This window comes from Tetrao urogallus (assembly GCF_951394365.1).
Source record: "Tetrao urogallus genome assembly, chromosome: Z".
In the NCBI taxonomy this organism is placed as follows: domain Eukaryota; kingdom Metazoa; phylum Chordata; class Aves; order Galliformes; family Phasianidae; genus Tetrao; species Tetrao urogallus.
The window spans coordinates 31,467,422-31,480,044 of NC_136816.1; positions in this window are offsets into that span (position 1 = coordinate 31,467,422).

Genomic DNA, 12,623 nt, shown 5'->3' on the forward strand with positions numbered 1-12,623 from the left:
TCAAACAGCAACAAGTTAAGAAGAAAGCACCTGTAAAAAGTTTTAGCCGACAGATGACTTGCATTTTTACATCAGTCTTTTATTCATTCTATATGAATAACTGTCAGCTATCCATCATTAAAACATCGGTAACTTTCAGAATTACCAGAATTGATGGGTTATAGAAATTCAAAGTGATGGCTTTATCAACAGAAGTCTACATGTTGACACATACTATTCAAACAGTTTAGGAAGAAAATATCCTGTGAAAATGCTCTGTATAACCAGGAACATCTCATGCAAGGAATATTATCAAGTAAATAAATAAACACCACTGTTCTTACTGTGCCATCACAATTAGATTCCAGATATACCTCAGTTCTCCCCCAGGAACTTTTAAATGCAAAATCACTTTTATATTATATTATTATTTCCTACCATGTGCTTCAAACACAAGATATGTGACCTGTATAGTAGAAAAATGGAAGAAACAGTATCTAAATGCAACATGATAACTACTGCAACATTGCAGCAATACTTACAGACTTGCATTTGGCTCCTCTCAGCACTTCACCAAGATTTACTTTTGGAGTCTGAACTATGGCATAAGGAACGATCAAAATAATTCACTAAAGTTATTAAATACACCTCAGTTCACAGAATCACAGAATCACAGAATTGTAGGGGTTGGAAGGGACCTCCAGAGATCATTGAGTCCAACCCCCCTGCCAAAGCAGGTTCCCTACAGCAGGTCGCACAGGTAGGCATCCAGGCAGGTCTTGAACATCTCCAGAGAAGGAGACTCCACCACCCCCCTGGGCAGCCTGTTCCAGTGCTCCGTCACCTCACTGTAAAGAAGTTCTTGCGCACATTTGTGTGGAACTTCCTATGCTGCAGTTTCCAGCCGTTTCCCCTTGTCCTGTCTCCCCTCACCACTGAAAACAGTCTGGCCTCGCCATTCTGCCCCCCACACCTTAGATATTTATAGACCTGGATCAGGTCCCCTCTCAGTCTTCTCTTCTCAAGGCTGAACAGACCCAGTTCACTCAGCCTTTCCTCATAGGAGAGATGCTCCAGGCCCTTCACCATCTTTGTGGCCCTCCGCTGGACTCTTTCCAAGAGATCCTTGTCTTTTTTGTACTGGGGAGCCCAGAACTGGACACAATACTCCAGATGAGGCCTCACCAGGGCAGAGTAGAGGGGGAGGATCACCTCCCTCGACCTGCTGGACACGCTCTTTTTAATGCACCCCAGTAAGCCATTGGCCTTTTTGGCTACAAGGGCACACTGCTGGCTCATGGCCAACCTGTCATCCACCAGGACACCCAGGTCCCTTTCCGCAGAGCTCCCCTCCAGCAGGTCATCCCCCAACCTGTACTGGTGCATGGAATTATTCCTCCCCAGATGCAAGACTCTACACTTGCTTTTGTTAAACCTCATCCGTTTTTTTTCTGCCCAGCTCTCCAGCCTATCCAGGTCTTGCTGAATGGCAGCACGGCCTTCAGGCGTGTCAGCCAATCCTCCCAACTTCGTATCATCAGCAAACTTGCTGAGGGTGGCCATTATCCCCTCATCAAGGTCATTGATGAAGATGTTGAACAAGACCGGACCCAGCACAGACCCCTGAGGAACACCACTGGTTACAGGCCTCCAACCGGACTCTGCACCACCAACAACGACCCTCTGCGCTCTGCCAGTCAGCCAGTTCTCAACCCACCTCACTGTCCAGTTGTTTAAGTACATGACACCTGCACCAATATTCTCTCCTCCCGTTCCTCAGAACACAATTTAACAAAATACCTCATAGGAAACACATAACACTAAAAGCTGGGCTGACCAGGACAAGAAGGGACACTGCCTCACAGCGTGCTCACAACAGATTCCTACACTGTAAGTACTGAGCAGGTTTTGTCTCAGGATGTACCAGATGCAGATCTCTTTGTACATTACAGGCATTTGAAAAAGTAACTCCTGAGGAAAGACGAGTGCATTGCTTTGACTTTAAGCTAAAGCTAAGGGAGGAGTGAGTCGACTAGCCCCCACTATTTGCATGTTAGAACTGTCAAATCTCTGCAGATGGTGATAACAGACAACTAACTCAAAGACTACTTGTCATGGGAAGCAGTTTAGTGGCTAGGGAATCTGGGGGAAAATAAGTTAATGATGGTGGCTACAGAAAAAGAATCTGAAACATTTACACTTACGCTTATACTTCATATTTCTACATCTTAAAGACAAATCTCAATGAGTCTCTCCATTCACTTCCAAAAATTCAATTCAGTATCAACTTCTGTTTCTGACTGTTGAATAAAGACTCTAACAGTGCGGTGCTTTAAGAAGTCTAACTCCACTAGGCAAGTCATGTGAACCGCCCTGTGGAGCAATGGAAGGAGGACATGCAACACTGGTATAAACGTCTTTTTGTGCCTCTCACAATTGCAAAAGCTACTTCATTTAAAGACCATAATTTATTTACATAGTCAACTACAGAATGGCTTATAAGAATACAAGCACTTATTTAGGTCCCATTGCAATAATTCAAGTTTTTTAAAAAAAAAAAGTCCAGGGTAAAATGTTATGGTTTTTTTTGTTTGTTTGTTTTTAGGTTTTGTTTTGGTTGTTGTTGTTGTTGTTGTTGTTTTCCAAAACACAAAAGCAAAACAAAGTAATATCCTCTCTGAATCTGTGACACTTGTAAATTTAAGCCATTTTCAGGTCTTAACCACACAACCCATGGCCAAGTAACACTTTTAGAATTTGTCTGTTACATATTAGAAGAAACATACTCCTAATAAACAATTTCTGGTGGCAGCATCTATGCTTGTGCCTCAAAGAGTACATTAAAAAAAAAAACTGACTGCAACTAATACAGAACTTTCCACACCCACCAGTTTCAAGATATTCAAAGAATGAAACCTCCAGGTGCTAAGAATCACTTAACACCGCATGGATCAGTAGGCGTAGATGACTTCTGGTGACTTCTGTCAAATTAGAGAATCTGAAGTGCAGAAAAGTAAACTAAAATTAGCGTCACTAGCTATCCAGAAGCTTTTCATACGCTACTTCAGAAATAAACTTATAGGGACATACATTCATTTTCTTGTGGACAATGGTCAAGATAAGATGCTTGAATAACGCATTTTAGGAATATAAAACAACTCTTCTGTGAAGTTATTATGGAATAATCTGATCTTGGCAGTGACATCTACCCCACTCTAACTGGTCAAGAAAAACATGAACAAGATGAACAAGCTTAGAAGGGCAAGATTAATAAATTGGAATGTATACAAAAGATTTGATTTGGTGCCACCAAGAATATTTAATAAAGATAAATGTTATTTTTAAAAAATACCTTGCAGTTAAAATATTCCTGATCAATAGTTAGATCCAAACTTTTGGTAAAATAAGCTATTAGAATAGTGTTTTGAATAGACTAGATTTGGTACTTCACTGCAGAGAATAGATGTGGATTGTAGCAATGAAATTTAAACCTTTAAAGTGCAGATTTAAGTTAAAGTAATGCCATTTTATCAGGTCCAAACTCATTAGGAAAAGAGGGTTGGGAGGAAAAAGAAATAAATGTATATATGGATTTTCCAGAAGGAAAAAAAAAAAGTCTGAGAACAGGACAGGCATAGTATACAAGCATAGCAGAAAGACCTTTCTTTCACCAAGGTTTGAACTAGGTACATCTAAATCCTCATCTAATGCAACCAAATACAAAAAGCACGATCATGAAGCTTAAATTGGTTTAAGATACAAGACAGCTTTGCAGTCAGTCTTAGGAAACTGTTACAGGTGATTTAGTTATGTCATTCATTTAACAGATGAATTACATTCATGCAACTGTTTCTGAATAGTAAATTTTCATCTCTAAACCTGGTTTGTGTACTCCATTTATTTAATGGAGTACAATTTCTGACCATACTGTTTCCATGCTAACATAAAAGAACAATTTCTCATATGCAGACTTTTGCATAGAACCAGAACAACGTGCACTTGTAGAAGAAATTCTAAGCTACCATCCAACAAGTGGTGGTTGGTTATGCTTGACTGGTGGTTATGCTTGATTTTCCTGGAGAAGGAGAGTCAGCTAAGCTCAAAAAACTGTATATGGGAAAGGGCGTGCAAGTCCATAAACAATCAACCAGTACAGTCAGAAAGACTACTGGAATCGCTAGCTGTGGAACTGGGTGGCTTTCATAAGCATAGTCAGAGCTGATAATGCAAGCAAAATAGAAGAAATAACTCAGGGATGCAAAGAGAATTACTTCAAGGATTAAGAAAGAAAAATCATAAGGCCAACTCCATTATTATTACACCTGGAACAGCACAAAGGGAGGAATTTAATTAAAATCTCAGGCCGTTATGACCTCAACCCTGAGAACATAACTTTGACCTCCAACCTCTCTGTGTCCAAATGATTTTCAGGCAAAGCCACTCTAAATGAAGCAAATTTGCCACTGTGTTTAAAAAATAAAAAAAATTTAAAAAAATCTTCAAATAAAGCTTGATAATAGCCACTGTTAAGTACAACTAACAAATTCGGTAGATCAAAATAAACTTTTAAGTGCATTTCTGCTGTCTAGTAAGTTAAAATACATTTAGCACTGTCCTTCAAGTAAGTAATCAATTGAGCCCCAGCACTCATCATGTCAGTCTAGGTACTTAAACTGACAGATAGTTGAGGTACACCAGGAAACATCAGAGCCAATACTTCATATGTAAAGAATTTACAAGTTAGTCCACTGTATTGTAGCTTTCAGTTTGTTCCTTCAGATGACAAACTAGGGAAAGAAAAAAAAAAAAAAGGTGATACATGAAAAAGTAAAATAGAAAAAAAAAAATCTGCAGACAATGCACTGGCCATACTCACGTATTTTCACCAATAAATGATTTTTGTGGTTACAAACATTTTATGGACATTATGGGAAAACATAGCAGAGATGACTTGTTAAAGCATAATGTCATTCTTAGTTGAGCACTCAAGATTTGCATTATATTCTGTAAAATGGTAATAATCACGTAATAATTGAATATAGTATCATACACTGACTGTCCGATTATGCATGGAGTAGAGTTCTTAAGTAAAACAGAAAAACTTGATGACCACTTGCAAGTCAGCAAATAACATGACATTCGTCACAATGACCTGAAAATATAACCTTCCTCTAGTTAATTAAGTACAGCACAGCATATCATTGCACACAAACAAAACACACAGAATGCTTCCCACCTTAAACAGAAATGAAATTATGCTATTTTAAAAGCAAGGCCATCCTCACTTGTAAGCATTATGGATGGTTTTTTACCACCAAAACACAAGCCCTTTTAACATAGACAAAATTTTAAGTTACTGTCAATCACAGAGGCAGAACATGAAGTAGGTACCCAATAACGACAGCCTAAACACACATCTACAGGGATAATAAGATGTCTGTTTCTTGTCATTTTAAAGAGATGGGGAAAGTAATGGTAGAACCAGTTGCACTTGCCTATTTCTTCCTTACAGTTTCACTTGCACTGTGATGATGCGCGCTTGCGCGCACACACACACCTCCCCTAAGCACTTTCCCCCATAAGCTCTGTCAGTTTCTAACTGCTATTTGAATGAGAGGCAGTCATTAGTGTGCTAAGTAGTCATCTTTTCAGCACAAAGAATAGGTAACTCGAACTCACCAGTTTGTCACTCCCTCTACTTTTGGATGACCTATGCTACCCCATAATTTTGAAGTACTTGTTCTGATTTAAAAAAAAAAAAAAAAAAAAAAAAAAAAAAAAAAAAAAAAAGGTGGATAAACAATATCACTGATAATGCCACTATTGTTTTATTCCTTCCTACAATGCTGCAACATGATTGCAAGACTTCCAGGTCTGTGCGGAAACAAACTTCAATCAAACTTCCAGTAGCAAATAAGGGTTTCAATCTCACATGGTCTCACTACACTGTATATAGTTTTCAGGCTGTTGATTTAAATACAGAAGCACTTATATCCAGTAAAACTAATTCGTGAATCTAATTCAGAGTAAAGTAGCAATCTTTCTCTTGGCCACTTAGAGTAAATTACAGAACAAACCAGCATATACAGCACATCTTCATTCAGACATGAAGCAGTGCTATTTATCATAACAGCAAGGATTGCTTTCAATGCAGAATAATCCTTTTGTCTCCTTTTTATTACACTTACTTCCAAATATCAACTAAACTTACAGTCTAATACACAAAACTTGTGTTTTCAAATAGGCAGGTGTGAACAATATGACACTATAAACTTACTTCAAGACGGAACTTCAAAAGATGTCTCACATAATTAAAAGATCCTAGACACAGGCAGCTTCTTCCTGGCTTTTAACTTACTTCAGTCAAGCTGTCCTGAGTAAGTTTCCTCTGTATTTCCTTTAAACCCAACAGTGTGCCTAATCTAGCAGGTTGGAGTGGTTTGAAACATCATTATGCATCCTTGCTAGCAATAACAAAAACAAAACCATGTTCAAATCACTAAACCAGTCAACACTACTGACTACATTCTTTTGCATCTTCAAACACAATTATCAATACAAGCTTTTATTCAGTACCTCTACTTCCAATTGTGTGTCAACTGGACAACATTTCCAAAACAACAACAAAAAAATAAAAATGTCTAATACATACAAAGAATATCATTACATTTTTCTTACATTTGAACCCAATGTCTGTCAAGACAGTAGGTAAGGAATGAAATGCTACCAGCTGCATACTTTTCAAAACATTACATTCACAACCACTTTGCAAGTTATATCTAGCTCAGAGCTAAGTGCTGCTTCTTACAGACGAGTCACTATTTTATTCTGGAACTATTTCAGTCTTGGGAGATCTCTACATGTAAGAAAAAAAAAATAAGAAAGACAAAATCTAAAAAGGCCACCTAGATTAAACAGTCATTTGGAGGGAAAAAAAAAACTAAATAAGTGGAAGCTGTTGAAGCAAATGTAGAAACTTTACCTATGTCTCAAGTATAAAGTTGAGAGGTGACCTTCCCTTACTGATTCTACATAGCCAGTGTGAGTAGGCTGGGCAACTGCAGCAACTACAGACGACTTGGGAGTATTGGTGGAGGTAAGCTGGATGTGAGCCAGCAATGTGCCCCCACAGCCCAAGAAAGCCGACAGTATGATAGGCTGCACCAAAGGCAGTATGGTCAGAAGGGTGAGGGAGGTGATCTTTCCCCTCTCTTGCCCCTTTGCCCTGTGCTGGAGAGGCCACATCTGGATGCAGTACCCCAGGTGAGAAGTCCTCAATACAGGAGACGCATGGACCTATTGGAGTGTGTGTCCAAAGGAGGGCCACAAAAAATGATCCCTGCGCCTGGTGACACTTGAGGTCAGGCTGGATGCGGCTCTGAGCACCTGACTGAGCTTTAAGTGTCCCTGTTCATTGCAGGGCAGTTGGACTAGATGATCTTTAAGGGTCCCTTCCAACTCAAACAATTCTATGATTTTAAGATTCAATTCCATACTAGCAAGTTCAGGATGGTACTTCACAGCCTTTTAGAAGCAGAAATCTTTCAAGGCGTGGTAATTATCAATACCAGGAATAGCAGAAGTTATTATGCTTGCATTGATACAAGTTGGCTTTAACAACATTTTAAAAACAATCCACGTTGACTGTCTATGCTGACATTAGAGCCACCAGATCAGGTGGGCTGCATAAACCCACATACAGAACTGAAGCAGATTTCCATCATGTAGGATTTTACATAATGCTTTGAAAGCTGCATCCTTCCAAGCTTCCAGTTGCAGTACTCTTACACATCTCTTTAGAAAAGGGACAGGTGTTTTCCTAACTATGTTCCTAAGGACATGGTCTCACCGAGTACCATCAGTTCTACTCTGTTCACTTCTGTATTCTCATAAACACACCGTAAGATAGCTGTAAGAACAACTTAAGTTGAAGGAATCATAGAATGTTTTGGGCTACAAAAGACCTCAAGTATCATCTACTTCCAAGCCTTCTGCCATGAGCAGGGCTGCCTCCCACCAGCTCAGCTGCCCAGGGCCCCATCCGACCTGGCCTTGAGTACCTCCAGGGGTGGGGCATCACAGCCTCTCTTGGCAGCTGTGCCAGAGCCTCACCACCCTCTGGGTAAAGAATTTCTGACTAACACCTAACCTGAATCTCCCCTCTTTTAGTTTAAAGCTGTCCTCCTTTCTCCTATCACTATCTACTTGTACGAAGAGTTGATTTCCCTCTTAAGAGCCCTTTCACTATTGGAATGCCACTATCAGGTCTCTCCTGAGCCTTCTCTTCCCCAGGCTGAATAAAACTAGTGGAAGGGTGCAAGGCTTCTATTTCAATTCATTTTGTCACCAACCAAAGGGCTGTGTAACTGCACAGCATCCTTTAAGAAACACACAGTGAGTTTCACGGTACAGATTCCTTATCTGACCTGCCACTAAAAAATACATACACATATGTAAAGTTCACACATGCCCTACCAAATGGCAACAACAGTTCAGAAAAAGCAAAACAACAACAAAAAAAGCCACAGTACCTGGTAGCAAGAAGACCTGTAACAATGTACTTAGCAGGCTTCAGAGAGGGAATCAGTTTACATTAGAAGATCAATCTATGGATGAGATGAAGTAGTTAAGACGAACCTACGTTTGAGAAGCAGTTCAACTTTTCTCCCCCCTCGTTCTCCATTTTAAAACGCAAATCTTTTCACCCACAACCTTAGCTGTTCTGCGAGACTCCAGAAGGCAATTATGAAAGGCAATCTGGAGAAATACTGGAAGTATTTGCTGTTTTTCTTGGATGTTCAAGAGCGTACAGGGACAATGAAATGGAGTTTCTCAGTCCTGGCTCCTCAGACACATCTATTTCCTGCAGAAGGCAGGAAATGGCTAGGCTGCTTCAACACAAAGCCTGCATACAGCGATACTTCCATACTTCCAAAAATACCTGCGAAGCAGCAAAGGAAGACCCAGGCTGTGGTAACAGCAGACCTCCACTGCGCCCCGTTCTGCTCAGGGCACGTTCGCTCCAAACGAACACCCCTCGCTTTGGGTCTCGAAGGAGCCAACCCAAGTCACTAAAACTTGCAGAAAACCACCACAAGCTGACCACGCGAAACGCGCACACCCACACACCTCGGACTATGCGCATCCAGCCACTCCAGCGCCGGCAGCACGACTTTTGTTTCTCTGGGCTTCGCCCCCCCCCCACGCCTACCTGCGTGCCCCCAGACCACGGGAGGGGCTGCGCGGAGATCGCAGCACACAGTTCCAATAAAGCCATACGCAAGCCCCGCATCCCCCTCCCCCCACCTCACCCCCCGACGGCGCACACGAAGTTGACGCGCAGCCCCCACGCACACAGAGGCATCGGGGCCGCTCCCTCGCCCCTTCCCACCCTGCCGCGGGCCGCACGAATCCCACGCACGGGCCGCCCCCCGCCCCAGGGACGCTGCAGGCCCCGGCCCCACTGACCTGCCGGGGTGGGGGGCGGCGCCGTGTCCGTGTGCGGGGAGGGGCGCGGTCTCCGGCCGCCGGGGGGGTCCGCCGCTTCGCGAGCCGCCGGCGCCCTGCCCTGCCCGTCCTTCGTGGGGAGAGGGAGGGCGAGAGGAGGGGAGGGCTAGCGGGGTAGGGGGGGAGGGGAGGAGAGGGATACCGGCCCCTCTTCCCCTTCCCCTCGCGGAAAATGAAAAATAAATATAAAAATTAAAAAAATAAAAAATAAAAAACGGCGTGTGGGGGAGGTGTTTAAAATTAAAAGGCTCGGCCTGGAGTTTAAAACAAAGAGGCGGAAATAGCCGAGCGCGGCCCGAGAGGAGCCGAGTGGGGGCGCCGGGCTCAGGGCGCATGCGCCGGGCTCGGAGCTCGCTGCTCCCTCCCCCGAGGAGAGGGGCGGCCCACGCGCGTGCGTGCCGGGGGGCCCTGTGCTGGGGGCGGCTGCCGTGCCGCGCCGTGCCGCGCCCTCGGTGTCAACGCTCCCGGTTGCTGCGGGAGGTGCGAGGCTGAGGGAGGAAAGGGTCTTGGAGCGTGCGGAAGGCGTGGAACGAGGAGAGAACGGGAAGTGTGTGAGAGAGAGACTGCGTCGTGTTACCTGGTGCCGAATTCGGCTCAGATGGGGTCCGTACTGCGCTCACACCGCTCCTTGTGCGGCTTATCCTGTGTTCCTACTACAGACCTTCCTATAACATGCAGCTTAGACCGTGGGTTAGAATAGCTTAAAGACGTATCTGTCACAATCAGACCAGGTAGAAGATGCAACATTTCAGCAAACTCCTCACCCCTGCTCCAGCTAGCCAATTGGCTATGGTCTTTAGAGGTGTATCTGCTGTGGCATAGCTTTATCTACGAGCCACCCTCCCTTCAGATCTGCCAGCTGTGTCATGGACCTATCCACAGCCACACGTGTTCAAGGTCTACCTACTTAAGTGCGGATTTACTAATGGGCCACAGCTTTGTACCTGCTGCAGCATGGACTTATCCATAACCGCTGTTTTGAGGTGTTCCTGCCCTGGCACAACATCTTTAATTGGCCACAGTCTTTTTAGGTACTTGCTGTGTTGCAGTCTCATCCCCGGCCACAGATGCTTCAAGGTATTCTGGGCTGTACCTGCTACATTGCAGACTTTTCCATGGCCATAAATGCATCAGGGTTTATATTCTCCCGTGTGGGCTTATCCACAAGTCACTAGCTCAAGTTCTGTCTGGAGTTTCAGCCTGCCTAGTACAGCAGCACAGCAACAGCAGCAATGCTTTGGCTCTCTACCAGCCCAGGCACATGGCCATGGCTGTTACCAAAGTGATCCCAGGCATAGCAAAACAATATGCTAAGAAGCACAGCAAAGGAATACGGCAGAAGGCAGCCAGTAACAAGCTCTGAACTCTTAGATACAGTAAGGCAAGCAAGTCCTATGGCAAGCACAGGGGCCTACCAATTTGCAGCTAAACAGCCATAATACCTGTATATTTGGTGTAGCACACACTCCATGCTCCTAACAAATCTTGTCTTCTTCAACACTTTGTGCCACACGGTGGGCCCAAAAAGCACCTGTTGTGTTTAACAGCAAGCAGCCGAGCCCTGCACAGACGTTCACTCACTCTCTGCATGTGGGACGGGGAAGAAAAATGAAAAGATAAAAGTGTAAGAACTCCTGGGTTAAGGACAGTTTACTGCTCAAAGCCACAAGAGCAAGCAAAGCAAAGAAAGGGATTTGATCACTACTTCCCATTGGTAGGCAGGTGTTCAGCTACTTCTAGGACAGACGAATGCTATCAATCCAAACGTGTCCCTTTCTTCCTTCTTTACAAAGTGCATCATATGTTATGATGGACCACATCCCTTTGGCCTTCTTGTGTCAGCTGTGCTGGCTCTATCCCCTCCCAGCTCCTTCTGCTGTCCCAGCTCCTCACTGGAAGGGCAGTGTAAGCAGAGAAGTCCTTGACCATATGAAACTGAAACATCTGTGTGTTATCACTGCTATTTTCATCAAAAATCCAAAACACCACGCCATACTAGCATCTCTAAAATTAACTCCATCTCAGCCAAAACCATGATGGGACAGAAATAGCAGTAACGGACTATAAGAGTGTAATTGTAAACTGCATGCCTGCTTATTTATTTATGTATTTGTTTATTTTTGATACCTACTGTTTCCAGAGCCAAACACTACAGATTCAGAAAACCACTATGTCAGAGTCATTTGGTTTTCTTCTGCTAGGAATGTTTTTCAGAAGATGAAACCTAAAGCAAAGTGACATGGCCATGTCTACTCAAGCAGTTAATTTTCTTTAAAATACCGTTTGTTACGAGTGAGTTGTGACCCCGAGAGAGATGAGGCACCAATTTGCTCTCTTTTCAATGTTTTTCCTGTAATATTAGTTCTAATGCCTTTGGCAATGCTGTTTCAGAGTATGCTAGTCCATCCATATCTGCTTATAAAAGCAGCCAGTAACTAGCATGTTTAACATAATGACAGTCCCAAAGAGAGTAATGGAGCAAGTCTACCCATGACATTTCTGAACACATGAAGGAGAAGAACATGTCATACCAATGGTAAATTGCAGTGGACCAACTTAGCCACTATCTATAATGAAATAACTGGTTTTGCAGATGCTAGGAAAACTGTAGATGTCAGATAGTTTGACTTCAGCAATGCTTTTGATACAGTCTCCCACAGTATTCTGGCTCCATAGTAGGACATGACTGCCTGGATGGGTGAAGACTTGGACGGTGAAATTTTGGCTGCGCTGTTGGTCTCAAAGGTTATTGGTTAATAGGTGGCACTCTGTCTGAAAGCAAGTGACACATGAAGTTCTTCGGGGGTTTTCTGTTTAATACTTTCTTCAGGGTAACTGTGTAATACTTCTGACAATGACTTGGACAATTAAAAATAATTTACACTGTCAAGTTTGTGGACAGCACCAAACTAGCTGTATAGTCAACACTCTGGATGACAGGGCTGTCGTTAGGAGGTGCCTAGATGGGCAGTAGAAATAAAATTCAACAAAATCCTGCACCTGAAGCATACTCCCTGCACTGCAGGCTGAGGTCTGTCTGACTTACAGGATAGTAAGACTGTTGAAGTTACCTTATGAGTTCTTACGAGACAACAGACTAAATGTGAGCCACAAATATGTCCTGGCAGTGATGAGAA